This window comes from Dryobates pubescens, chromosome Z (assembly GCF_014839835.1).
Source record: "Dryobates pubescens isolate bDryPub1 chromosome Z, bDryPub1.pri, whole genome shotgun sequence".
Taxonomy (NCBI): domain Eukaryota; kingdom Metazoa; phylum Chordata; class Aves; order Piciformes; family Picidae; genus Dryobates; species Dryobates pubescens.
Genome location: NC_071657.1, coordinates 135,697,192 through 135,712,214, shown reverse-complemented (window position 1 = coordinate 135,712,214; position 15,023 = coordinate 135,697,192).

Below are 15,023 nucleotides of genomic sequence, written 5' to 3'. Positions count from 1 at the left end.
AGGTGTGGTCTAGATCCTCCTGGAGAGAGGTAACAGCAGGACCCACACCAGCCTACAACACTTACATAGGGATCTCACTGGAGAACATCTGTTGGGGTGTGATGCAGTTTGTGTTTAAGTCTTTGGTGGAGAAACTTCTTTACAGTGAGGGTGATGGAGCTGGACAGGCTGCCCAGAGAGGTTGTGGAGTCTCCTTCTCTGGAGCAGCCATTCCTGTGCAGCCTGCCCTGGGTAATCCTGCTTTGTCAGGGGGGTTGGATTGGATGATCTCTGGAGGTCCCTTCCAACCTCTAACATTCTGTGATCAGTAGGTTTCTGTCCAGAGTGAAGACAACTGCTGGATCCTCCTCATTTCTAGAACAGGTTAACACAGGCTGTTCTGGGAACTCATCATTTACTGCCCAAAAGGAAAAGAGATTCTGGTGTCTGCATCATCTTTCACAGGGAAAGATAACAGAAATTGGTCATTAATAGTTTTAGGCCTTGTGTTTTAAACACAAGATAGCCCTCAGAGTTGTTTCTTTGTGTGTAAGAGAATAATATCCACTACCTACTTCTGACCTTTCCTCCTCTTATTTCCTTCTTGCCATTAAGCACCACTCATTTCCTGCATTTCCTCATTGCAGAACTGATAAGAATTAATGAACTAAGAAAGGCAGCAGATACTCCTGCCTTATAACACAGCTCCTGGGGCTAGTACAGGGCCTGGCAAAACAAAAAGGGGGCTGGCACCGACCCAGCGCTGAACACTTGCTCTCACAGTCACCAGAGACAGAAAGCAGGGGAGTGGGAACCACAGCTGGCAGCCTGTGGGTCACAGAGTGGTACTTGTCCCAGCCCTGGCCAGAGAGCTGAGTGCACAAGGATGATCAGGAGGGAGAGGGCAGCAGAAAGTCCTGCCATTCAGTGGGGCTTGGACAGGCTGAGAGCTGTGCAGGGAGAAATGTAATGAAGTTCAACAAGGGCATGTGTAGAGTCTTGCACCTGGGAAAGAACAACTCAGTGGAGCAGTACAGGTTGGGGGCTGACCTGTTGGAGAGCAGTGAAGGGGAAAGGGGCCTGGGGGTCCTGGTGGATGGAAGGTTGACCATGACCAGCAATGTGCTCTTGTGGCCAAGAAGGCCAAGGCCATTCTGGGGTCGATTAGAAGGGCTGTGGTTAGTAGGTCAAGAGAGGTTCTCCTCCCTCTCTACTCTGCACTGATGAGGCCACATCTGGAATATTGTGTCCCATTCTGGGCCCCTCAGTTCAAGAAGGACCTCAGGGAACTGCTTGAGAGAGTGCAGCACAGAGTCACAAAAATGATGAAGGGAGTGGAACATCTTCCTTATGAGGAAAGACTGAGGAAGCTAAGGGCTCTGTAGCTTGGAGAGGAGGAGACTAAGGGCTGACCTCATTCATGTTGATAAAGATGTGCAGGGTGAGTGCCCAGAGGCTGGAGCCTAACCTTCCCCTTGCCTCGCCAGCAGCTCTGCACCACAGTGGCCACACTGTGCTGCAAAGATAGGATAGGATAGGATAGGATAGGATAGGATAGGATAGGATAGGATAGGATAGGATAGGATAGGATAGGATAGGATAGGATAGGATAGGATAGACCAGGTTGGAAGAGACCTTCCAGATCATCATGTCCAACCCATCAACCAATCCAACACCACCCAAACAACTAACCCATGGCACCAAGCACCCCATCAAGTCTCCTCCTGAACACCTCCAGTGACGGTGACTCCACCACCTCCCCGGGCAGCACATTCCAATGGGCAATCTCTCTCTCTGTACAGAACTTCTTCGCAAGGGATGGAAGGAGCAGCCCCACTTCATCTCTAACATTTCAACCCCGTGACAGCCCAGACATTAACTCCATTGTTCAACCTCGGCCCAGCTCAAGAGAGTGCTCCCAGATCGTCTCCAGAAACAATAAAACCTTGCTTTTAAAAAGGCAGGAATGCTGCTGTTTTGATGGGCTGTTAAAAGACACATTCAGCTGCCGAGGATTTTATCATCTGCCTGGGTTAGGCAGACCTACAGCAGCTTCTTTCTTTTATCAGCTCTGACGTTTATATTTTGGGTTATTTTTGGATAGATTTGGAAAGATTTCTGACTGACCTCACGTTGCTGCACCTGGAAAATGTATCCCTGACACCTACCTGGTGTTTCATTGGGATCCACATTCGTTCTCTGTTAAATGCTGTGATACAGCTGAGGTGAAACTGCTTGAACTTGCCTTGAAACCAGGCCTTCACTTAAAGTTGTGCCTCTTCTATTTTTTTCTTTTCAATCCCTTTTCACAGCCTGCTTTCCTTTCCTCCAGCTTTCTCATGCTGACTGATAGGTTGGACGGTGGTAGGCCACCCCATACCTTTTACCACGGCTCCACATCAGTGTTGTTGTGAGGACAAGGACCTGGCTATGTCTCTTTGATTCCTGTTAGGCTGGGCTACCCAGTTCAAGAGGATCAGGGATCTGCTGGAGAGAGTCCAACAGAGGGCTACAAGGATGCTGAAGGGACTGCAGCACTGCCTGGTGAGGAGAGGCTGAGAGACCTGGGGCTGGTTAGTCTGCAGGAGAGAAGACTGCAAGGGGATCTAATCAATGTCTCTAAATATCTGAGGGCTGGGTGTCAAGAAGGAGGGGACAGGCTCTGCTCAGTTGCACCCTGTGATAGGACAAGGGGCAATGGATGGAAACTACAGCACAGGAGGTTCCATCTCAACATGAGGAGGAACTTCTTCACTGTGAGGGCCACAGAGCACTGGAACAGTGCCCTTGTGGCCAAGAGAGCCAGTGGCATCCTGGGGTGCATCAAGAAAAGAGTGTCCAGCAGGTCTAGAGAGGTTCTTCTCCCCTCTACTATGCTATGCCCTGATGAGGCCACAGCTGCAATCCTGTGTCCAGTTTTGGGCTCCACAGCTCAAGAGAGTCAGAGACCTGCTGGAGAGAGTCCAAGGGAGAGCCACAAGGATGCTTAGGGGACTTGAGCATCTCCCCTCTGAAGAGAGACTGAGAGCCCTGGGGCTGTTTAGTCTGAAGAAGAGAAGGCTGAGAGGGGATCTGATCAATGTCTATCAATATCTGAGGGCTGGGGGTCAAGTGGAGGGGACCAAACTCTTTTGGGTGGTGCACACCAGTAAGATAAGGAAGACAAACTTGAACACAGAAGATTTTAGCTCAACATGAGGAGAAACTTCTTTCCAGTGAGTGTGACAGAGCCCTGGAGCAGGCTGCCCAGGGGGGTTGTGGAGTCTCCTTCTCTGCAGCCTTTCCAACCCCACCTGGATGCATTCCTGTGCAGAATACACTGGGTGATCCTGCTTTGGCAGGGGGGGTTGTGCTGGATGATCCCTGGAGGTCCCTTCCAACCTCTACCATTCTGTGATTCTGGGGCAGATCAAGGGACAGAAGCCTCCACACCTGAGCTGCGCTGCCGACCTGACCCAGATTGAATTCTGAATCTAAGTAATGGGAATTCATTTCCCATGAGCCATTTGCAGATGGAATTGGTGAAGGCATTTCTGAAACTTTTTTGCATAACAATACCACAATGAGGAAGTCCTGGACTGCTCCTGAAGAGTTCACCAGTCATAAAAACCTCCTGAGCTTCATCCAATAAATTATTTATGGTGAATTGTTCGCACAGCTGCTCGCTGCTCACAAGGGAAGTGCAGGGGGTCTAATAATCCCTCTTCAAGCAGAGTATTTTGTTACATGGGTACAAGAGGAATTCAGAGGTTGCTCAGTTTTTATGCTCTTGTAATAAATTGCGGTGTGCCCAGGTGGCCAAGAAGGCCAATGGCATCCTGGCCTGCATCAGGAATAGTGTGGCCAGCAGGAGCAGGGAAGTCATTCTGCCCCTGTACTCAGCACTGGTTAGGCCACATCTTGAGGACTGTGTCCAGTTCTGGGCACCTCAATTCAAGAAGGACATTGAGACTCTTGAATGTGTCCAGAGAAGGGCAACGAGGCTGGGGAGAGGCCTTGAGCACAGCCCTGTGAGAAGAGGCTGAGGGAGCTGAGGTTGCTTAGCCTGGAGAAGAGGAGGCTCAGGGGAGACCTTCCTGCTGTCTACAACTCCCTGAAGGGAGGTTGTAGCCAGGTGGGGGTTGGTCTCTTCTCCCAGGCAATCACCAACAGAACAAGAGGACACAGTCTCAAGCTGTGCCAGGGGAGGTTTAGACTCAAGGTGAGGAGAAAGTTCTTCACTGAGCGAGTTGTTTGTCATTGGAATGTGCTGCCCAGGGAGGTGGTGGAGTCACCATCCCTGGAGGTGTTTGAAAAAGGATTGCATGTGTCACTTGGTGCCATGGTCTAGTCATGAGGTCTGTGGTGACAGGTTGGACTCGATGATCCTCGGGGTCTCTTCCAACCTTAGTGATACTGTGATACTTTCTCTTCTTCCAGGTAACCAGCAACAAGAGGACACAGTCTCAACTGTGCCAGGGGATGTTTAGGCTGGAAGTGAGGAGAAAATTCTTCCCAGAAGGAGTAATTGGCCATTGGAATGTGCTGCCCAGGGAGGTGGTGGAGTCACCATCCCTGGAGGTATTAAAAAAATGGATTGGACGTGGCACTTGGAGCCATGGTTTAGTCATGAGGTGTTGGGTGACAGGTTGGACTTGATGATCTCTGAAGGCTTTTCCAACCTTATGGATTCTGTGATTCTCTGAAATTAAGAAACTGTTTGCTTCAGGTGTTTGTGAGGAAAGGACTCTCTTCTCTGCTCTCAGAATAGATTTTTAATAAAGATTACTTAGCATGGTTGCCATTTAAAAAAACAGAAACACAAAGGTCCAGCCATCACCACAGAATCTCAAATGATGCAGTGCAGGAAAATACATTTATCCCAGAGAAAGTGTGTGGTAAGTTCTGGTAAAAGTTGCTTCTTTAGGAGCAGCCACCGCAGCTCCATCTGTTTCAGCTAAAATAGCTGTCCCAGTGACCCAAATTTCAACTTTATGAGGCTCATATTAATAGGGAATCTGAAGAAAATGAGCTGGAGTTTAGCTTCATGTCACTACTCACATTTTCAAGCTCTTTATCAAGTATCTCTTAAAAGTGTCCTGCATGCTGGAGCCCTGAATGCCTGTCTGTAAGTGATGGACTTGCCTTTAAAGAAACAGATCCACTTAATGTGTCCAGCTACAATCATGAGCCTATTGGTGCATATGAACTAACATGTCACCCCGTGATGGATGATTCTCTATTACTCTGCCAAAGTACATTAAGTTAAGCTCCTTTTCATCTCCACAAATAGTAGGGACTACAGATGGCCCTCATTTGTAATCCCCGGGAACTAGCACAACCGATTGATACGAGAGGGTGCTGGTACCCATTGCCTGCCTGAAATGGATTAGGAAGATTTCTGCATCACAGAGTGCTGGGAGCTGGAAGGGACCTTGAAAGATCATCCAGTCCAACCCTCCTGCCAGAACAGGAGCACCTAGAGCAGATCACATAGGAACATAGTGAGGTGGGTTTTGAGCATCTCTAGAGAAGGAGACTCCACACTCCCCCTGGGCAGCCTGTTCTGTCTCCTTCACAGGGATATAATTCTTCCTCTTGTTTCCATGGAACTTCTTATGCCTCAAATTCCACCATTGCCCCTTGTCCTATCATTGGACATCACTGGGCAGAGCCTGGCTCCAGCCTCTTGGCACTCACCCTGCACATCTTTATCAACATGAATGAGGTCAGCCCTTAGTCTCCTCTTCTCTAAGCTACAGAGCTCTCAGCTTCCTCAGTCTCTCCTCGTAAGGAAGATGTTCCACTCCCTTCATCATTTCTGTGGCTCTGTGCTGCACTCTCTCAAGCAGTTCCCTGAGGGAACTCAACTGAGGGGCCCAGAACTGGACACAATATTCCAGATGTGGCCTCAGCAGGGCAGAGTAGAGTGGGAGGAGAACCTCTCTTGACCTACTAACCACAGCCCTTCTAACTGACCTAAGAATGGCCTTGGCCTTCTTGGCCACAAGAGCACATTGCTGGCTGATGATCAACTTCACGTGAAGGGAGAGTTTTGTTATGCAGGTGTTCTTCACTTGGCACCTATTGGAAAGGTGAATTTATGTCTCTTCACTTTCTAAAAGAAGAGAAGCAAGTGAAGAAAGCAAAGGTGAGGGTAGTTTGGAGTGAGGGATTTGCGCGGCGGCAGCCGAGCTCCCGACTCATCAGTGGCGGCCGTGGCTGCGAGCAGACAGTGCTGAGTGTAGTTGGGAGGCCAGACAGGAAGGGAGCTCTGGTCTCCAGACTGCTTGAGAGATAATGACAGCCTTCCCAGACATCCTTATCTGCTCTGGGACTGGCTGAGGGACCTTCTCCAGGGAAAGCTGTACACTCTCCGTGGACGTCCGTGCTTAGCCGGGCTGAGGAGGCTGGCGTGGATCTGGGCTCTGGAACTGCAGAGCCAGGGATATCTGCATCTTCCACAGGGCTGCTGGCCTGCTGCTTCCAGCCACCCAGGAGTCTGGCTGGGCTGGATCCTGGCTGTGTGACAGATGAACAGACACCATTCCTTCACATTTCTGCCTGACTGAGAGTGAGAACAGAAAGGTCCTTCTAGAGCTGACACTGACCTCTGGCACTGCTTTGGTTTCCCTTCTGCACCACTCACTGACAGATCTGTCAGTGTGATGCTGTGCTTCGGCCAGCTCCTCACACCCAGCGTTTCTGCCATGCAAGTCACTGTCCAGGTCTGGCTGCTTATCCTGAGTACTGCCACAGCAACATGCTTCCCAGCATTCCTCCTTTCATCATGTTGCTGGTCATCACCTTGCATGTTCCTCACTGCTTTCATGCCTCTCTGTTCAGAAGTAGATGCACCAATGCACGGGATAACCCAGGAACATCCCAGCTTTCCCCTCCCATGACTCATCTCTAGCAGTTCCACACAGTCTCTCTATGTCCCCCCAATGGCAGGGACCAGCCTCCTGGCATCTTGCAGCCCTTGCTGCACTTATCCTTATCCTGAAACACCCTGAGATGTCCAAGGCACTCAGCGTCATGCTCATGGTTGACAGCTTCCCACCACCCTTGACCACCCATGTTTCACCTTCTCCTGCCTTCACAAAGAGCCTCAAGATTGCAATCCCAAACACCAATACAGGCTGTGCAGGACTGGCTTGAGAGCAGCCCTGAAGAAAAGGACCTGGGGGTGCTGGTGGATGAGAAGCTCAATATGAGCCAGGAGTGTGAACTTGCAGCACAGAAAGTCAATCCCATCCTGGGCTACATCAAGAGAACCATAGCCAGCAAGTTGAGGGAGGTGATTCTCCCTCTCTAGTCCAATCTGGAGAGACTCCGCCTGGAGCATTGTGTCCAGTTCTGGAGCCTCTGTTACAGGAAGGATCTGGAGGTGCTGGAAGGTGTCCAGAGAAAGACCATGAGGATGAGCAGAGGGCTGGAGTTGCTCTGCTATGAGGACAGACTGAGGGAGTTGGGGCTGTTCACTTTGGAGAAGAGAAGGCTCCAATGAGACCTTCTTGTGGCCTTCCAGTATCTGAAGGGGGCTACAAGAAAGCTGGGGAGGGACTTTTGAGGGTGTCAGGGAGTGATAGGACTGGGGGGAATGGAGCAAAACTAGAAATGGGTAGATTCAGATTGGATGTCAGGAAGAAGTTGTTCCCCATGAGGGTGGTGAGAGACTGGCACAGGTTGCTCAGGGAGGTGGTGGAAGCCTCACAGTATCACAGTATCACAGTAACTAAGGTTGGAAGAGACCCCAAGGATCATCAAGTCCAACCTGTTCCAACAGACCTCACAACTAGATCATAGCACCAAGCGCCACGTCCAATCTCCCCTTGAACACCTCCAGGGACGGCGACTCCACCACCTCCCTGGGCAGCACATTCCAATGACGAATGACTCGCTCAGTGAAGAACTTTTTCCTCACCTCGAGTCTAAACCTCCCCTGACACAACTTGAGACTGTGTCCCCTTGTTCTGGTGCTGGTTGCCTGGGAGAAGAGACCAACCCCCACCTGGCTACAACCACCCTTCAGGTAGTTGTAGAGGGCAATGAGGTCGCCTCTGATCCTTCTCTTCTCCAGGCTAAACAATCCCAGCTCCCTCAGCCTCTCCTCATAGGGCTTGTGCTCAAGGCCTCTCACCAGCCTTGTTGCCCTTCTCTGGACACGTTCAAGTGTCTCGATGTCCTTCCTAAACTGAGGGGCCCAGAACTGGACACAGTACTCAAGCCTCATCCCTGGAGGTTTTGAAGGCCAGGCTGGATGTGGCTGTGAGCAACCTGCTGTAGTGTGAGGTGTCCCTGCCCATGGCACGGGGGCTGGAACTAGACAATCCTTGAGGTCCCTTCAAACCCTGACAATTATTTGATTCTATGATTCTAAGATCAACTTTCAGGAGAGACCCAAGAGTTTGGAGCCTCACAGTGGCCCCCAGGTGGAGACACAGTGAAGGAAGAGGGAAAGGTGGGCAGAAGAAGAGGAGATCGAGTTGTGGGAGAATCTGGAGTCTGGGAACACAGTCTAGGCAGAGGCTGACTCTGAGGTAAAAGGCTCTTCCCCCTTCCTGCTAAATTGTGAATAGCTTTTCCTTTCCATTAAACAACAAACTGCCTACACTTTCTTGTCAGAGATCCAGCCTTGGTTGTTGCATTCAATTTATCTTAATCCAGTTGAATTTAGATAAGACCATTTTTCATTACCTCTGGAGATCCATGCTTCCTATGCCAGGGCCAAGAGCAGTTTCCTCTAGAGCACAGCAATATGTTTAATAAGATGCATTTTGAAGACAATCTTAGCATTATGCTCAGGATGAGCTGGGAAATAATGATACAGTACAAAGGTAATTGCACCTGAGTGGTAACTGACTACTGAATATCACAGAATGACAGAAACATTCAGCTTGGAAAAGAGCCTCAGGATCACAAACTCCAACCCAGAACCCTACTCTACAAGATTCACCCCTAAACCAGAGCCCCAAGCACCACTGCCAAACCACCTTGAAACACAGCCAGGCTTGGGGACTCCACAACCTCCCTGGGCAGCACATTCCAATGCCTGACCACTCTTGCCATGAAAAAAGGTTTCCTAATGTCCAGTCTAAACCTCCCAAGTGGCAGCTTGAGATGCTGGAATGTGTCCAGAGGGGGGCAGCAAAGCTGGGGAGGGGTCTGGAGCACAGCCCTGTGAGGAGAGGCTGCGGGAGATGGGGGTGTTTAGCCTGGGGAAGAGGAGGCTCAGAGGAGACCTTCTTGCTGTCTACAACTCCCTGAAGGGAGGTTGTAGCCAGGTGGGGGTTAGTCTCTTCTCCCACGCATCCAGCACCAGAACAAGAGGACACAGGCTCAAGCTGTGCAGGGTGAAGTTTAGGCTGGATCTTAGAAAGAAGTTCTTTCCAGCAAGAGAGATTGGCCATTGGAATGTGCTGCCCAGGGAGGCTGTGGAGTCACCATCCCTGGAGCTGTTTAGGAAGAGCCTGGCTGAGGCACTTGGTGCCATGGTTTAGTTGATGAGATGATGTTGGGTGATCTGTTGGACTTGAAGATCTCTAAGGTCTTTTCCAACCTGGTTAATTCTGTAGTCTGCATGCAGTGGCAGTAGAATATGGTCTATTAATTAAGTAATTAATCAATTACCTGTGAGAAGAGACCAGCACCAGCCTGGCATCAAAACAGACCAGTGATGACCCAGGCAGGTCATTATGCATATGCAAATTATTGACAGAATGTTGTATCTTTGAGGTCTCTTCCAGCCTTGGTGTCTCTGTGCTTTTGTGATTTGTGTGGAGCTCAAAAAAGGCTTGGATGTGGCACTTGGAGCCATGGTTTAGTTGTCAGAAGGTGTTAGCTATTAGGTAATAGGTCAGACTTGATGATCCCTGAGGTCTTTTCCAACCTGGTTGATTCTATGATCCTCCCTTCTCTTATCTGGCAAGGTTGGATGTTGAACTTCTGCATCTGCTTTTCCAAACAAAAGGGACTCCTGAGATGGAACTCATTAGTGCAGGATGGGCTGTAATTCCAAGGCAGTTGAAAAGGTAGTAAAAGCAGAATTACTCACTTCTCTTAAAATTGAAGCTTTGCACATACTTGGAGGTTTCAGATCTCCAGAAAGAATGTTCCCCTTTGGATACAAATAGCTTGATCCCGCAGCCACCCCACAGCCATATGGAATGAAATTGGAAACAAAAGCCATTTTCACATCTGCTGTCAGTCTTCATTTAAAAGGTGGAGCTGAGTGAACCATCCTGTCCACATCCTCCTGAAGGCTCCTGTGAATAAGATTTCATTTGCAATGGAGTCAAACAGTTGCGGGCTGTCATGTGAGGCGCAGTTGGCACCGATGTGGCTGTGTTTGCTCTCTGGCTTTTAAAGGCTTGAGCGGGGAGTCAAGTGTTGTGACCTCTCCATCAGCAAAGACATATGTAGATGCTTTACTGAAGAGAAGGGAAAAGAGTCTTGGAAATTATTTGCAGAATAGGTTCCCAATAAGAAGAGAAAACCTGTGGTCTGTGTTGATATAAATGTGCAGGGCTAAAAGAGCTGGAAGGAAACATGTGGCATAACTTTCAGGAATAGTTGTTTAATCTTACTGACTCCTTTCAGAGAGTCACAGAATTGTCAGGATTGGAAAGGACCTCAAGGATCATCCAGTTCCAACCCCTCTGCCACAGGTAGGGACACCTCACACCAGATCCAGGTTGCTCACGGCCATATCCAACCTGGCTTTCAAAACCTCCAGGGATGAGGCTTCCACCACCTCCCTGGGCAACCTGTGCCAGTCTCTCACCACCCTCATGGGGAAGAACTTCTTCCTAGCATACAGTCTGAATCTACCCACTTCTAGTTTTGCTGCATCTCCCCTACTCCTATCACTCCCTGACACCCTAAAAAGGTCCCTCCCCAGCTGTCTTGTGGAGAGCAAGGGCCGAAAACTTTTGCAAAGCACCAGGAATATGCAAAGAAGGCTCTAAGAAGACTTTTTTGTGGCCTTCCAGTATCTGAAGGGGGCTACAAGAAAGCTGGGGAGGGACTTTTTAGGGTGTCAGGGACAGATAGGACTGGGGGAAATTGAACAAAACTAGAAATGGGCAGATTCAGATTGGATGTTAGGAAGAAGTTGTTCCCCATGAGGGTGGTGAGAGACTGGCACAGGTTGCCCAGGGAGGTGGTGGAAGCCTCATCCCTGGAGGTTTTGAAGGCCAGGCTGGATGTGGCTCTGAGCAACCTGCTGTAGTGTGAGGTGTCCCTGCCCATGGCAGGGGGGTTGGAACTGGATGATCCTTGAGGTCCCTTCCAACCCTAACAATTCTATGATTCTATGATTCTTGTGGAGAGCAAGGGCCAAAAACTGTTGCAAAGCACCAGGAGCATGCAGAAGCTAATGTTACCTGCACAGTAAGTGGTTTGCCATAAATCAAGTCCAACTTTCCTCATCACAATTTTTGTTCTGCAAAAAGAACCTTGAGGGGGAGGAAGAAGAAGTAAAACTCTGCCATTTTAATCAGTCATGAGGTAACTTTGGGATGCTGTGTGCTCACTGTGTGACCCCCTAAGAAAATAAATGCACCTTTGCAAATCATGTTTCTTAACACAGGGAGCAGCTCACTATGAAGTTAATGTAGCTCTCTGTTCAAGAGTTCAACTTTCCCCCTTATCATAGAATCAATAAGCTTGGAAAAGACCTCAAAGATCATCAAGTCCAATGTGTCACCCAACACCTCATGACTACTAGATCTTGGCATCAAGTGCCATGTCCAATCCTCTCTTGAACACCTCCAGGGATGGTGACTCCACCACCTCCCTGGACAGCACATTCCAATGGCCAATTACTCTTCCTGGGAAGAACTTTCTCCTCACCTCCAGCCTAAACTTCCCCTGGCACAGCTTGAGACTGTGTCCTCTTGTTCTGGTTGCCTGGGAGAAGAGACCAACCCCCACCTGGCTACAACCTCCTTTCAGGTAGTTGTGTTATTCTTTCTCCCTCCAGAAATCTCTTCTAGTTCAATGCATTTAAGCAGAGCCTGATTTTTGTTTTCTTTTGTTTTGTTTTGTTTTTTCTCTCCTAAATCTCTGTTTATAAATCTCAAACACTGTCAGGAGCCCACAGTTTCTTCTTTTACCACGTGTGTCCTTCCCACAGGACGCAGGGGATCTTTGCAGGGGCTAGCAGAGGGCTTTGTGTTAGTACACAAACGAATCAGCCTTCTGCCTCCCGGTGGCTCATTCAGTTTCTGGATCAGCTGCTCCGTGGCAGCCTTTCCACCGTCCAGGGAGTCTGCTGGAAGCCCACAGCCTCCACTGGGCGTGGAGAGGCTTTTGTTTCACTGTTGGTTCCCCTGCTGTGCTGCCAGTGAGTGACGGCAGAGATATTCCCCCGGAGAGAGCGATGGGCTGCGTGCAGCTCACAGGGGACATCCTGGCGGCCTGTGAACCGGTGCAGGAAGTATTGTCAGCTATGTGTTAGTGATAGATCCCAGCTCTTCTCATGACTCATATCTTTAAAGGTTTGGGTGGTGGATTTTTTGTTGTTGTTGTTGTTATGTCTTATTTTTTCTTTTCCTTTTTTTCCCCCCCTTTGATTTTTTATTTTCTCCCCTCCCGATTCACAGAAACATTCAGGTTGGAAAAGAGCCTCAGGGTCACCAAGGCCAACCCAGAACCCTACTCTGCAAGGCTCACCCCTAAACCACAGCCCCAAGCATCACATCCAAACCACCTTGAAACACAGCCAAGCTTGGGGACTCCACATTGGGGCAGCACATTCCAATCCCTGACCACTCTAGCACCAGAACAAGAGGACACAGTCTCAAGCTGCACCAGAGGAGGTTTAGGCTGGATGTTAGGAAGAAGTTCTTCCAAGAAAGAGAGATTGGCCATTGGAATGTGCTGCCCAGGGAGGTGGTGGAGTCACCATCATTGGAGGTGTTTAGGAAGAGACTGGATGAGGCACTTAGTGCTATGGTTTAGTTGACTAGATGGTGTTAGGTGACAGTTTGGACTTGATGATCTCAAAGGTCTTTTCCAAGCTGGTTAATTCTCTTCTCTTCTCTTCTCTTCTCTTCTCTTCTCTTCTCTTCTCTTCTCTTCTCTTCTCTTCTCTTCTCTTCTCTTCTCTTCTCTTCTCTTCTCTTCTCTTCTCTTCTCTTCTCTTCTCTTCTCTTCTCTTCTCTTCTCTTCTCTTCTCTTCTCTTCTCTTCTCTTCTCTTCTCTTCTCTTCTCTTCTCTTCTCTTCTCTTCTCTTCTCTTCTCTTCTCGCTGGGAAACTTTTTTTCCTAGTGTCCAGTCTAAACCTACCTGGTCACAGCTTGAGGCCATTCCCTCTTGTTCTATCACCAACTACCTGTGAGAATTACCAGCACCAGCCTGTCTACAGCCTTTCAGGTCGCTGTACATAGACTACATACATAGAATAAACCAGGTTGGAAGAGACCTTCAAGATCATCGCGTCCAACCCATCAACCAATCCAACACCACCCAAACAACTAACCCATGGCACCAAGCACCCCGTCAAGTCTTCTCCTGAAACCCTTCAGTGATGGCGACTCCACCACCTCCCCAGGCAGCCCATTCCAATGGGCAATCACTCTTTCAGTATAGAACTGTAGAGAGCCAGAAGGTCTCCCCTCAGCCTCCTCTTTCCCAAACTAACCACCCTCAGCTCCTTCAGTTGCTCCTCAGCAGATTTATTCTCCAGGCCCTTCCCCAGCTTCCTTGCCCTGCTTTGCACTGGCTCCAGCACCTCCACATCTCTCTTGGACTGAGGTGCCCAAAACAATACTCAAGGTGTGGCCTCACCAGAGATTCCAGCAATTGGTGAGAACTAGAACAAAGCAAGTCTGGTCATTCACCAGTACAGATCTGGTTTAAAATCACCTAAGTTACCTAATGTACTTTTGGAGAACTAACAGAGAAGTCATTGACTTAGTCTCTATGATCATATACTTATGAGGGGCTTCATTTATTGCTGATTCACAGAATCACAGAATGTTAGGGGCTGGAAGAGACCTTGAAAGGTCATCCAATCCAACCCCCCTGCCAGAGCAGGATCACCTAGAGCAGATCACACAGGAACACATCCAGGCAAGTTTTGAATTTCTCCAGAGAGGGAGACTCCACAACCCCCCTGGGCAGCCTGTTCCAGGGCTCTGTCACCCTCACAGGGAAAACATTTTTCCTCCTGTTTCCATGGAACTTCCTATGCCTCAGCCTCCACCCATTGCCCCTTTTCCTGTCTCTGGGCATCACCCAGAAGAGCCTGGCTCCATCCTCTTCATCATCATGCATCTTTAGAAAGGTGGCTCTCAGGAGTTCAGCTGCACAATACAAGATGAAAATCATCTGCAGAGAGTTGTGGGAGGTAGAGGAGAGGGCACAAAGGTCAGTGCTGCCTCAGGAAGTGCTTCTCTGACACTAAGATCCAGCTTGACTTCTCTGCATCCCCAATTCCAGCCCTCTGTGCAGGCTCTGGCTGCAGCTCACAGGCTCACAGGCTCACAGGATGTCAGGGGTTGGAAGGGACCTCTGAAGATCATCGAGTCCAACCTCCCTGCCAGAGCAGGACCATAGAATCCAGCACAGGTCACACAAAACCACATCCAGACAGGGCTGGAAAGGCTCCAGAGAAGGAGACTCCATTCTGGGCAGCCTATTCCAGTGCTCTGTCACCCTCACAGTGAAGAAGTTCTTCCTCATGTTGCCTGCCCCACTGCTGGCCCTGAAGTGCCCTCACCCTCACGTGCACCTCGCAGACAAACGCCCCTCGCCCGCTCACGTGCACACACTTCGCACCCTGATGTGCACAGCTTGCATGCTCCCATCTCTCAAAAGCTCACACACAGACACACACATCTTGCACATCTGTTCCCAGCCTCCTTCCTGGCGTGGTGTCAGGCCTTTCTTCAACACCATCAAGAGGAAAAACCTGGCAGTGAAAGGAAGGACTTCTGTCTCCTTTGGCAGGTCAGGAGACAGCGTAGTGGGACAAAGAAAGCTAATTCATTTCTGCAGCCAAGGTGGCAGTCACCACACATGTTTCATTTTATAGAAGTGAAAGGCTGATGTTAAAA